Source organism: Heptranchias perlo, chromosome 2 (genome assembly GCF_035084215.1).
Source record: "Heptranchias perlo isolate sHepPer1 chromosome 2, sHepPer1.hap1, whole genome shotgun sequence".
Taxonomy (NCBI): Eukaryota; Metazoa; Chordata; class Chondrichthyes; order Hexanchiformes; family Hexanchidae; genus Heptranchias; species Heptranchias perlo.
In genome coordinates this window covers 92,631,613-92,643,859 of record NC_090326.1, presented here as the reverse complement: position 1 = coordinate 92,643,859, position 12,247 = coordinate 92,631,613, and the positions used below count along the sequence as shown (strand labels likewise).

At 45.1% G+C, this 12,247-nt stretch overlaps 1 protein-coding gene across 1 annotated transcript in view; it reads left to right on the top strand.

The window, feature by feature from the left end:
• Nucleotides 1-12,247, top strand: part of LOC137332264 (electrogenic aspartate/glutamate antiporter SLC25A13, mitochondrial) — a 150,667-nt gene that overhangs the window by 98,783 nt on the left and 39,637 nt on the right. The gene's annotated exons all lie outside the window — the stretch shown is intronic.

Below are 12,247 nucleotides of genomic sequence, written 5' to 3'. Positions count from 1 at the left end.
TTGTAGATTGCTGAGGAAATATTGTAAACTGATTACCGGCAGATTTCCATACATGTAATGTAAATTTGAAGATGGTGTGGTTCATTTTTATCTTTGAATAGCATACTTGTCTTAATTACAGTTTATCTCTTTTTTCCATTGAATCCTTCAGTATGAGATCTATAATATTAATGGAGAAAAATACTCTTCCTTGCTCCTCCTTGTAGCTAAATTTTAAAAAGTTACTTTTCTAAGTCTGGTGACCTAATGGGGGATGTCATTTCAGTAGTGTTTTTGAAATTAGACACAGAAACCTGACATTCTGTCTTAATCTCGGTCCCACACTCCGTCTTTCAGTCCCTTAGGTGCTCACTACATTCATTGGAGCAGTGCACGTAATGGAAACTGAGGCTAAACAAAGCTTCATGTTTTGTGTTGCACAGGTAGCCCTAATCAAGAATTTTACCACTGTAAGGTTAGCTTTTAAATTTTTTTAAGTTTAATTAGACACTGGATAATTTTTCTATGAATGCTTCAGAACAAAGCCATTGCAAAATATTGCCCTGAAAAATTCTTTAACAGATTCTTGTATATTTAATATTATGCTGGTGATAAGAATTTTACTTGTATCTAATATCTTCTAATTTTAATTTGTACAAAACTGTGATGCCAACATTAAAGTAAACTTACTTTCTGAAGTAAAATTGCTGAACATATGTAAATTAGGGAGGACTACAACAGGGGATTAGAACTGAAAGGAATGGGCAAAAACCTGGAGTCCATTGGAAAAGAGCAGCATCAGAAACCAAGCCAGATTTTTAGGCAGGAGCATGGAGAAATTTGGAAGAATGAACAGTGCGATAGACTCGAGAATAAGAATGATTGGTGAGAAATGGATGATGACACTGGTAGGAGGTAGAAAAAGCTGCACTGAATCAATTTTCAAAATATGTGGAATGGAGCTGCAGTCTGTCCAAATCAGTGATACCATATAGTACACAAAGGAGTAATAAATCAACAAAAACATCTTTTTGAGAACTCATGCCATTAGGAACACAAGAATGTATAGGACCGGAAGAGACCATTGGGGGTCCATCTAGTTACACTCAAAGTTTGAAAAAATACCGTACACTAGCTGTCATACCTCTCAATCACGTTCTCTGCCATAAACTCATCTAGTTCCCTCTTGACTTTATTGATATTTACTGCTCTGATAGTCTGCCATTTATGTTTACGATCCTTGTGTTAAATCTAAACTATCTGTTCACTTTCCTTCTTTTGAGATTGAGTCTGTACCCTTTTGTAAAGTTTGTGATTGTCTCAAATATACTATTAAGGTTCAATTTATCTCTGCTTCAGAATAAGATCTTCCCTGAACTGCCTTTTCTCCAGTGTAAATGTTTCCAGTTTCCATAACCTCTCCACAGCTAGTCTTAATCCAAATCATCATTTATTTGCCCTTTGGTGTACTGCCAGGATGTTCTCACTGTAACACAATGACTGTAATTATATACATTTTTTATATATATATATATATATAGTTATAGTATAAACCTCTGGTGGGACTACATTAGTGTTTTATACAAGTTTATCACTCCTGGAACTTATGCTTTATCTCTCTGGCTGTTAACCAGAGATTTTGTTTGCTCTATTTACTACATTTGTCTTTTTCTTATGCCAGGTTTCCATGAAAGTCCTTTCTGATCAGTCTAGGTGTTCTGTTTCCGTTCTCCTGCACTCTTAATCTTGGGGATATGAAGATTATCTGAAGTTTTTCTGCGTCAACTGGGAGGTGTACTTAGGGAGGGGGGCGAGTCTTGGAGGATTACCTGAGGTTTGCTGAAAAGTTGCATTAGCCACATGGTGACTCACTGTAAATCGAAGGGGAGGCTGCTATACATTAAAGAAATTTATTATAGTGTTTAATTTTTAAGTTGTCATTTGTGAATTGAGTTTAAATGAGTTCAATAAATAGGAGTATGGGCAAAAGTGCACATGGTGCTGCCAACACTTCCAATTCAGTTACGAGCCCTGCAATTTTTATAAGCTTTTATTAAATAATTTAATTAAAAGCATTAAATAAATTCTGAAATTTCCAGGACTTTCAAGTGAATCACAATGCTCTGGCTACTCTGAGTTAGCGTGTAATATTCTAAACGTTGATGCATTCCAAAGTAGACAGCTTTGTAGATTGAGTAGCTAGCTGTAGAGAGGTCTTGTGATATAATGTGGGGGAGCCAGGAGCTGAAGGTGGCAGCATCATTGGATCATCTCCTTTCAGTTGGTGGGTTTTGCGTAGCTAGGTTACTGGAAATGACTCAGCATTACAAGTGAGGTGTGTTTTTACATTACTGACACACTAGAATATCCAATCCCAGTTCTTTCTAGCAGTCTTATTGTCTGATGAAAGGTTCTTTTGTAAATGTGTTGTTGGATATGATTTTATTCATGATTCTACCCACGCCAAAAGCAATTTGGTCATAGTACATGGCCACGCAGATTGAGCTCTGAGCTCCAGAAAATTGGATATTCTGTTTGAAGACTTCTGCCATCTAATTATAACCTCTACCATCATCTCTTCTAGTATTAGCACCACACTTCCAGTAGGCTTCTTAACAATTTGAATCTTATAGCAGCCCTATAGTATATCTAAAAATTCAATTTCGTTTATTTGACTCTTGTTATAGTGCTCCCAGCTTATCTCTGGTAAGTTGAGGCCTCCCATAATATTTGCATTTGATACCGCCCATATTTCCCTTATTTGAGTACAAAGTTCCAGAGCTAATCTTATCTTCTTGACCTGGTTCCATATAACAGATCCCAATAGATTTGTTTGCATTAATGTCACGTACCTTGATCCATGATGTTTTTACTTTGTCTGAATCTGATTTTTATTAAAACTGCACCCTCTCCCAGTTTATGCTTTCTGTCCCTAGGGAACAATTTATGCTCATATAAATTCACCTGCTCTTGATATGTATTATTAGTTAGCCAGGCATCTGAGATATATATGATGTTGTTGCCCTCAAATATAGACCTCCAATTTCGTTCTTAAAGGAACAGTATACAGAATTATGAGACATCTGGTATTCTTATTCTTTTAGTCTGCCCTGTGTTTTTTCCCATTTTGTCCTTTCTTTGTGTTGTCATATCCTTATACTCTACCTTGTTGCATCGTTCAAATTGTCATGCACCATCACCTCTTCTGCTCCATGACATGATCTCTTGTATATCTATCGTTCCTTATTGCCTTAGTTTTCAGTCTTCTGTTTGCCCCTCGTATCTCATCTTTATAGTTCCAATCTTTCCCTGCTGTCTGAAAGGACATTGTTACAATTCCAGTTCAGGTGAAACCTGCCTCACCTGAACAGATTATCCCCATGCCCCAGAAATCGTTTCAATGTCCAAAAAATCTGAAACACTCCTTTCTACACTATTACTGAAGCCATGAGTTGACATTCAATATCTGTTTCTCTCTAACTGATCCAGGGCATGGCTCAGAGTGTAATTCTAAGATTATCACCCCCGACATCTTGGCCCCAATATTAGCGGGGAGGCAGGATGGCAGTGGGGGGGCGATTGGGCGCGTGGCAAATCCGCATGAACCAAACTTACCGTTTCCGAAGCGATCGCACGTTGATTGATAGTGGTTAACGTCCTCTGCAGGTTTCGCGCCCGGCAGCTAGCCTGATTGACAGGCTGGCTGCTATCAGGAGCTGCAAGGGGAGGGGGGGTGGTGGTGAGGGCGAGAAGAGAGAGAGCCAGACGTCATCCGGCGCTGGAACGGAAGACCAGGGTGGGAGAGAATGGAAGATCCGCCGCTGGACTGGAAGATCGGGTTGGTGGGGGGAAAAGGGGAAGATTGGGGGGGTGAAGAGGGGAACATCGGACATTGCAGCAGGTTTCAAAGGTAGGCACATTTAGTGTTTTCACTTCCTTGTGTGGTTTTTTAATTTAATTTATTTAGTTTCTTTCTCCCTGATCCGGCCCTGGTTTCACCAGGCGTGAATCAGAAGCGGAGGGCAAGCAGTCCAGGTAAATTTTTTAAAAAATCTTTCCAACTACTTAATCTGTCACAGGTAAAGTGCCTTAAGTACCTGAGGTACATTTGGCTCTTCAACTGTCATCCCGCCGGCTTTAATTGCTGTTTTCGGGCCGCCCGTGCGCACACATGTGGGTCCCTGGGAAACTCAGAAGTCAGCAGGTTGGAGCCGGCTTCCGAACCCGAACAGGATTTGCGCAATTTTCGGAGCCCCAACGCACCCACATTTGCCTCCTAAAATCACCCCCCTTGCATCTTAACTCTTCAAAGTCACTTTGCAAGACCTCCATTCTACCGTTGCTATGTCATTGATTCTTGTTACGTTCAACTTCTAGCTGCTCTCCTGCCCATACCAAGTTTATTCACTAACTCTATTACGCTCTGTACCCTAGAAGGTGATACATCATTCAGGGTTCAGGCTGGAGCTGCAAAATAGACTATCTATCACCCTAATTATCAAATCTACATAACTGCCATCTGTTTGTTCTCTTGGATAGTTTCTTTTATCTGCATGGGTACCTTCTTGCTGCATGGTGATATTCCTCATTTTTGTTCTACCCCATGTTGCTGTCCTCATCCTTGTCCAACAGTTAAGATATTCTAAAGACCTATGACGTGCAGACTTCACAGCTGTCATGCTTTGTTGCTTTCTCTCTCCTGTGTTCTTTGTGCATGGTTACCCAATCCCTCTCCTGATGCATACGTACTCTTCCAAGTTGCTCCACAAATCCAGGAAAGTCCACAATTAGTGGCTTCCCTTTTGATGTTGAACACATCATTCCTCTCTAATTCCACCCTTCCTACACTCACAGCTGCATGGCTGTTCATCTTCAACTCTCCTGAGACCTGCATGTCTAACTCCTTATTCAGTTATTTTGATGGTAGATTGTTGTTTCTCCTACCCACTTTTCAGTAGATGGATGGGAAAAAACAATCGAGTAATGGATTGTTGTTGGGGCTTTAGCAATGACCGAACAGCACATGTGCCTGCCATCCCTTCTTCTCACAATTATTTCTGAAACTATTGCAAATTCACAATGCAAATTGGGGATGTTAATGAAAACACCCTGCATGCTTCCATACTCACTATCATTCTTTATTTTCTTCTGCTAGTTTAGCCCCAAATCGATGTTCAAAACAGAAGTCCTGTACCTACCTCAGTATCTTTTCTAGCTGTATCTGTGCTTTCTCTTGCTTGTGTTTAATTTTTATTCTAAATAAATCTGATTTGTAGCTTAAGATATACACTCTGCCAAAGTGGTGTTTGTCCGTCAGTCAGAGAGATCGTGAATTTAAAGTGATAATCCAGATTGTTTCCAATCTGTACCTCATGGTAAATGGGTTCATTGTTTATCTTGTGCTCTGCTAGTCCACCTTACTACACGGATAAGGTCATATTATAGTTCATGGGGAGTGTGGGTTAGCACATAGGTGTGTAACTTTGGATTGGACGCAAAAATATATCTGAAGTATGCCTGGATCATAAAATTCAACCCAAATGTAGCAGTAATACTTTACAGGCCTGCATTGCTTCAGCTACCTGGGATAACTGAATCCATTTAGGATAGGCTCCCAGTTTTACAGTTTAATGGGATACGTTTCCTTAACAAACAGGTCAAAGATTGTTGAAGCATCAGTATAAAGAATTATGCAAATAATTGCTGAGTTAGAAACCAAGGTATCTAGGATACGAAAGATTTTGCAATTGATAAAAATCTGAAATAAAAACAGAAAAATCTGGAAAGATTACCATGACCATACACCACGTCATTATTTCCCAGACTGCTGCTAATCTCATCTCTTCGGGAGATCTTCCTCCCACTGCCTCCAGCCTCATAGTTCCCCAATCTCGCTCAACCAATTTCCACCTCCTCCCCAAAAAAGGATTGTCCTGGTAGACTAATTATTTGAGCCTGCTCCTGTTCCACTGTCACACTTCAGGTTATTTGATCCTTTTTTCACAGAAAGGATTTGTATCATCAGTTATGTTTAAGTGTTGTGTTTAAAAACGGTAATTTAAAAAGCTACAAGCTGCAACGTCTGAGACGGGGTGGGGTGGGGGGGGCGGTTGTTGAGGTGTTAATTGTAGAGGTTTCAACAACAGGGGACATTAAGGAATTTGTTATCTTACCTCAGACAGCCTAACAAAAGATCCACGTCTATTATGGTTGGGGTGATTCTGTTCATGTGAATGAGGTGTTTGCTGAGAAGATACTCTTGGGAGAAGAGGTAGTTGGTTTACTGGTGAATCCCTGAACAGGAAAGAAGTTGGAGGCACCACCCTTCCATTTCCTTTGAATGCACAGAGCGAAAAGAGACATGTGGGCATTCAGTCAGTTTGTAAACTGGAGACTGAGAGGTTTTTTCTCTCATTCTTTGAGAAGAGACATGAAATTGAGTGAATTGAGGTTCGTTTACAACTGTTACTCTTTACATAGAATTACATAGAATTTACAGCACAGAAACGGGCTATTCGGCCCAACAGGTCAATGCCGGTGTTTATGCTCCACACAAGCCTGCTCCCACTCTCTTTACTTCATCTAACCCTATGAACATATCCTTCTATTCCTTTCTCTCTCATTTCCTTATCTAGCATCTGTGCCATTTGCCTCAACCACTTCATGTGGTAGCGAGTTCCACGTTTTCACCATACTCTATGTTCACTTCCTGTCTGTAAAACAAAGCAGCTTAACGATTCATATCTGGCCTTGTTTCATCAGTGTTCCTCAGTCCGCCGGGTGAAATATTTGAGATTCGCATGTGAGGGCGTATGCGAAAGACATGGGCCTGTAAATTTGGCCTTGTAGCACCGGTTTTTCAGGCGCTAACTGACCTACCAAGCCCCTAATATGGCGGGCAGGAGCTTCCATCCGGAAGTGTGCCAGCTGCCATATTAGGAAAGGAAAAAAATTGGCATTCTTTACCGACTCCTGAAGGCGTTAGACCTTTTGCATATACAAATAAAGGGCCTGATGCCTGTTTGAGGTCCCTCTACAGGATTGGTTAGAGATGAGGCAGCTAGCCCCAGCGCCAGCTGCACTCATGGAAACCTGACCTTGGGATCACCTGCGACTGACAAGGTAAGTTTTTTTACATTTACTTATCTGAGTGTGGAGCCTAGAGGAGCAGGAGTGCTCTCCCCACCCCAAATCCAGACCCCCGGCCCACCCCAACCCCTGGACCCACTTACTTGAGGGCCACTGTGGTGCTAGCAAGGGCCCGATATGGCACAACTCTTTGCCGGCAGGCTCTGATGCCATGTTGGCTCCATTATAATGAAGCCCGCGGCCCAATATTTGGTGAGCCTCGTGACTCACCATTCAGGCCCAGGGAATGAGCCCTGCGTCCCAAAAAATAGACCCATCCGAATTTCTGGGCCGTGCTATCCAGTTCGGATCATAATGGGGTCCTATTATTATACCCCCTGCTTACGCTATGTATAACTAGATATTGCGGAATACAGGCACACTCTTAAATGTAAGACACTTGGACCAATAAATGGGAGTGACCAACACCACTGTAACTAGGAGAATATCTAAAGCAGACCTGAAATTTGTAACATTGACTGAATTGAGTTCCTTTCATCTTGATGCTGTTCTTTTCCCTTTGTCAAGTCTCTACCCACCTATATTTGCAGCTCCCTTGGATGCCTCTCCCAGTTTCACGATTCCAGATTCTTTGGTCCCAATTGTAGTCTTTTCACCATGGACTTAGTGACTCCACACCTCTATCCCTCAGGAAATGCCTGCAAGCCGTCTACTTCTTCCTTGAACAGCAGCCCAACCAGTCCCCATCCAGCAGAACCCTCCTTTGTCTTAGAATCATACAACACAGAAGGAGGCCATTCGGCCCATCGCGCCTGTGCTGGGTCTTTGAAAGAGCTCTCCAATTAGTCCTGTTCCCCATAGCTCTGCATTTTTTTCCTTTTGAAGTATTTATCCAGTTCCCTTTTGAAAGTTACTATTGAATCTGCTTCCACCACCCTTTCAGGCAGTGCATTCCAGATCATAACAACTCGCTGCGTAAAAAAAATCCTCCTCATCTCTCCTCTGATTCTTTTGCCTATCTGGTTACCAACCCTCCTGCCAGTTTAAACAGTTTCTCTTTATTTACTCTATCAGAACCCCTCACAATTTTAAATCTCTCCTTAACATTCTCTGCTCGAAGGAGAACAATCCCAGCTTCTCTAGTCTCTTCATGTGACTAAGAGACTAAAGTGTCTCATTCCTGGTACCATTCTAGTGAATCTCCTCTGCAGCCTCTCTAAGGCTTTGACATCCTTCCTAAAGTTTGGTGCCCAGAATTGGACACAATACTCTAGCTGAGGCCTAACTGGTGATTTATATAATAAAAACAGAAAATGCTGGAAATACTCAGCAAGTCAAGCAGCATCTGTGGAGAAAGAAAGAGTTAATGTTTCAGGTCGAAGACCTTTTGTTAATTCTGAATTCTGACCTGAAACATTGGTCCCAATATCATGAGGGAGGCGGGGGGTTGACTGGGCACGTGGGTAACCGCATCATAGGCTGTCAGCAGGAGACGCCCTATTTAAAGGGGCAGTCCTCCAATGCTTCTCCTGCAGCAAAGAACCATATTGGCAGCATGGAGCAGGCCAGAGGCAAGCTGCTCCAAGGTTCTCAGACTCCTCACTCCAGGTGCTGCTCGGTGGGGTCAGGAGGAGGAGGAGGAGGAGGAGGGAAACGTTTTTCCCCAGCGGACGGGAGGAAGTGGCCTGCTTCTGCCACCAAGAAGGCCTGGCTCAAGGTGGCAGAGGTGGTCACCAGCAGCAGTAACATCTCCCGAACCTGGATCCAGTGCAGGAAGTGCTTTAATGACCTAACCAGGTCAGCCAAAGTGAGTATACTTGCGCATTCTCCCACACTCCGTCTTCCACATCACCTCCACCACCACACAACTCCTTCTGCACTGCCACCACAATGTGCTCTCGCATCACTCCTCACATCCACTCAACCATCATCCTCACCTTGCCTGCACGTACTCACCGCCCCAGTTCCCATTCGAACACTACCACGCAACCTAATCCTCATACAACCTCATGGCTATGTCTCACACGCACCCTCCCATGCATCTCCCTCACAGTCACCCCCACCCACACCAATGCATGCAGCGGGTCACTATGCAACCATCACTCAATCACGCCTCTCTGTGTTTTGCCTTGGTAGGAGAAGAGAGGGCAAGGACCGGAGGGGGCCCGCCACACCAGGTGGTCCTCACCGATGCAGAGCAGCAGGTACTCGAAATAAGCCGTACGCTGGAGTGCCTGTCCGTGGCAGACGCCAAGACTGGGAGCGCACAAGCGGCTGGTGACAGAAATCTAACACTCAGCGCTCATGATAGCGAATGATCTTAACATCACTTGGCATCTGCAACACCTCAACATCTGTCCACATGCCTAATATTGCTTTCTGTTCTCTTGCAGGGCCATCTGCGACCGCCGTGACTGCGGAGGGCGACTCCTCAGAGGACCTGCCAGCCTCTGAGGATGCATCGTCACATCTGAGCCAGCCATCCACCAGCGCAGATACACACACCTCAGTGGGTCCCCGTCCTCACTTAGTTGGGCTTGCACATGGTGAGTCCCCACACACATGTGAGTACGAGCAGACCCTGGTGGCAGGGGCAGCCGTGGAGAGTCTGTGACGGTGGGAGCACTCTTCCAGGCTCTGCTCAGCTGGACCCAGATGCTGAACCCTGGGGGCCAGCCATGAAAAGGAGAGTCATCGAGGGGCAGCAGCACATTGCCGACGTACTGGAACAGTTGCCACGCGCACTCTCCACAATCGCGCAGAGGATGGAAGAGTCCAACTCCTGCATGAGTGGAATGGTGGCACAGGTACAGGAGGGTATCTCAGAGATGCTGTCACAGGGACGTGAAGGCATCTCTGAGATAGTGTCGCGGATAAGTGCGGGAATGACTGCGATGGAGAGAAGGCTAGCCTCCCTCGAGCTTCAAGCATGGCTCAACAATGAGTCCATTCAGGCCCTGACAACGGCCGTTCGGATTCAGGGTGAGCAACATTCCGCCTCCTTAAACAGGCGGACAGATACCTTACAACTGGCCTTACAAGGCTTCACACATGTCCTCCAAACTGTCGTCCAGCAGGGTTGAAGGAGTAATGTGGGCCTGGCCCAGGAGAGGGATGATGGCAAAAGGGGACATGGAAGTGGGGACGCTACTCAAAGCGCTCCCACGTCTCACCCGTTGCCCCCCCTCGACCAGTATCCGCAATGCTGCTCCCTCTTCAGGTGGTCAAGTCTGTCCCTGCACAGGTGCATGTGGAGCAGTCTTTGGAGGGGCCCTCACGGGCACCGAAACCCAGAGGGTGTCTGCGCAAAGCATCTCATCAGTCAGGGCACGGACAAGAGCAACCTGCCACTACGTCTGCTGAAGCCATAGGGGTAGCACCACGTAGGGGTTCCTGTATACGTATGGCTAAGGTTTTGTGAGCGCAAAGGGGATGCACAAGGGTGTATGACAGAATGTCATGTTTTTCATTTAAATTTGTTTCTTTTGCCACTCACATTAAATGTTGTTATCACCACTACTGCCACGTCTTTGCAAATCTTGTCTGGCTTGTGCAATAATTCCCTTTCCTGAGGATCACCATGAAGACCCAAACCTGATGCCACTCATTGGGTCACTGAGAGTGGGTGTAGGTTTTTGCAGGGCTCTTTTGTGTAGACGACTGAGAGACGCCGGCGATGTCCCCGGTGGCACCCTGGAAGGATCTGGAGGAGGAGTTGTTGAGGGCAGTGGTGACTTTGACAGCGACAGGTAAGAAGATGGTGCTCGGGCCAGCTGGGAGCAGTTCGGCATCAAGGAGGCTGCAGATATCCACGACTACATGTCGAGTGACTCTGAGCCTCCGTATGCACTGCTCCTCGAGAGGTCCAGGAAGCTGAGCCTCAGTCTGTAGACCCTGAGGGTAGTGACTTCTGCGACGCATCTCTCTCTGCGGTTGCCCTCCCTCCTGCTGTGCAGGTGAATGTGTCACAGCACTGTGTTGTGGAGCTCCACGTGTCTGAGGTGGCCGGCGAGGCTGGTGATGCTGTTCGTCCTCCGAGGAGGTCACGACTGCAGCTATGGCGGCCCCCATCCGGAAGATGTACGTTTGAGGGGGTCCGCAAGGTAGGTAAATGTGTCTGCACACTGGGGTTGAGGTTCCAAGTTGATGCATTTTATTGTTAGGAGGGTGGTGGAGGCCAAACTTTGTCTAAAGTGACAGAGTGGCCTCCTGCAATGAGTGAGGGTCTCCTCCCCCCCCCCCCCCCCCTGTCAAATGGACTGTTGCAGCTCCCATTGGCTGATGACTGCAACACGTCTGTTTCAACTGCGAGTGTTTCCCCCAGCAGGGGAAACACGCTCTGTTGAGATGAAAATGCCACCCCTCCTAAAATATCATGTCAATCAAGTCTGCAGAAGACCTGAACTATCTAATTAATTGCTTTAAGTGGGATCCCGCCGGCTTTAATTGCCAGTGGGAGTCCCGCATGCGGGGGCTGTGCGCGCATCTAAGCGCGTCACTGGGGAACCCGGCAGTAGACTGTTTGGAGCCGAGCTCCGGACCCACTTCGAGAATCCCCAATTTTAGGAGCGCCTCGGCCACACCCGCTTGGCCATCCAAAATTGACCCCATTAACTGATTCTTTCTCCACAGAGGCTGCCTGACTTGCTGAGTATTTCCAACATTTTCTGTTTATATTTCAGATTTCCAGGATCTGCAGTATTTTGCTTTTGATTCAGTGATTTATAAAGGTTCAGCATAACTTTCTTGCCTCTATTTATAAAGCCAAGCATCCCATATGCCTTTTTAACAGCCTTTTCAATTTGTCCTGCCACCTTCAAGAATTTGTATATGTGAACCTGTAGGTCTCTCTGTTCCTGCACCCCCTTTAAAATTGTGCCATTGAATTTATATTGCCTCTCCTCATTCTTTCTTACAAAATACATCACTTTACACTTCTCTGCATTAAATTTCATCTGCCACATGTCTGCCCATTTCACCAGTCTGTCTATGTCCTCCTGAAGTCTGCTACTATGCCCCTCACTGTTTACTGCATTTCTGAGTTTCATGTCATCTGCAAACTTTGAAATTACACCCTGTATACCCTAGTCCAGGTCATTAATGTATATCAAAAAGAACAGTGGTCCTGATACCGACTCCTGAGGGACACCATTCTATACTTCCCTCCAGTCTGAAAACA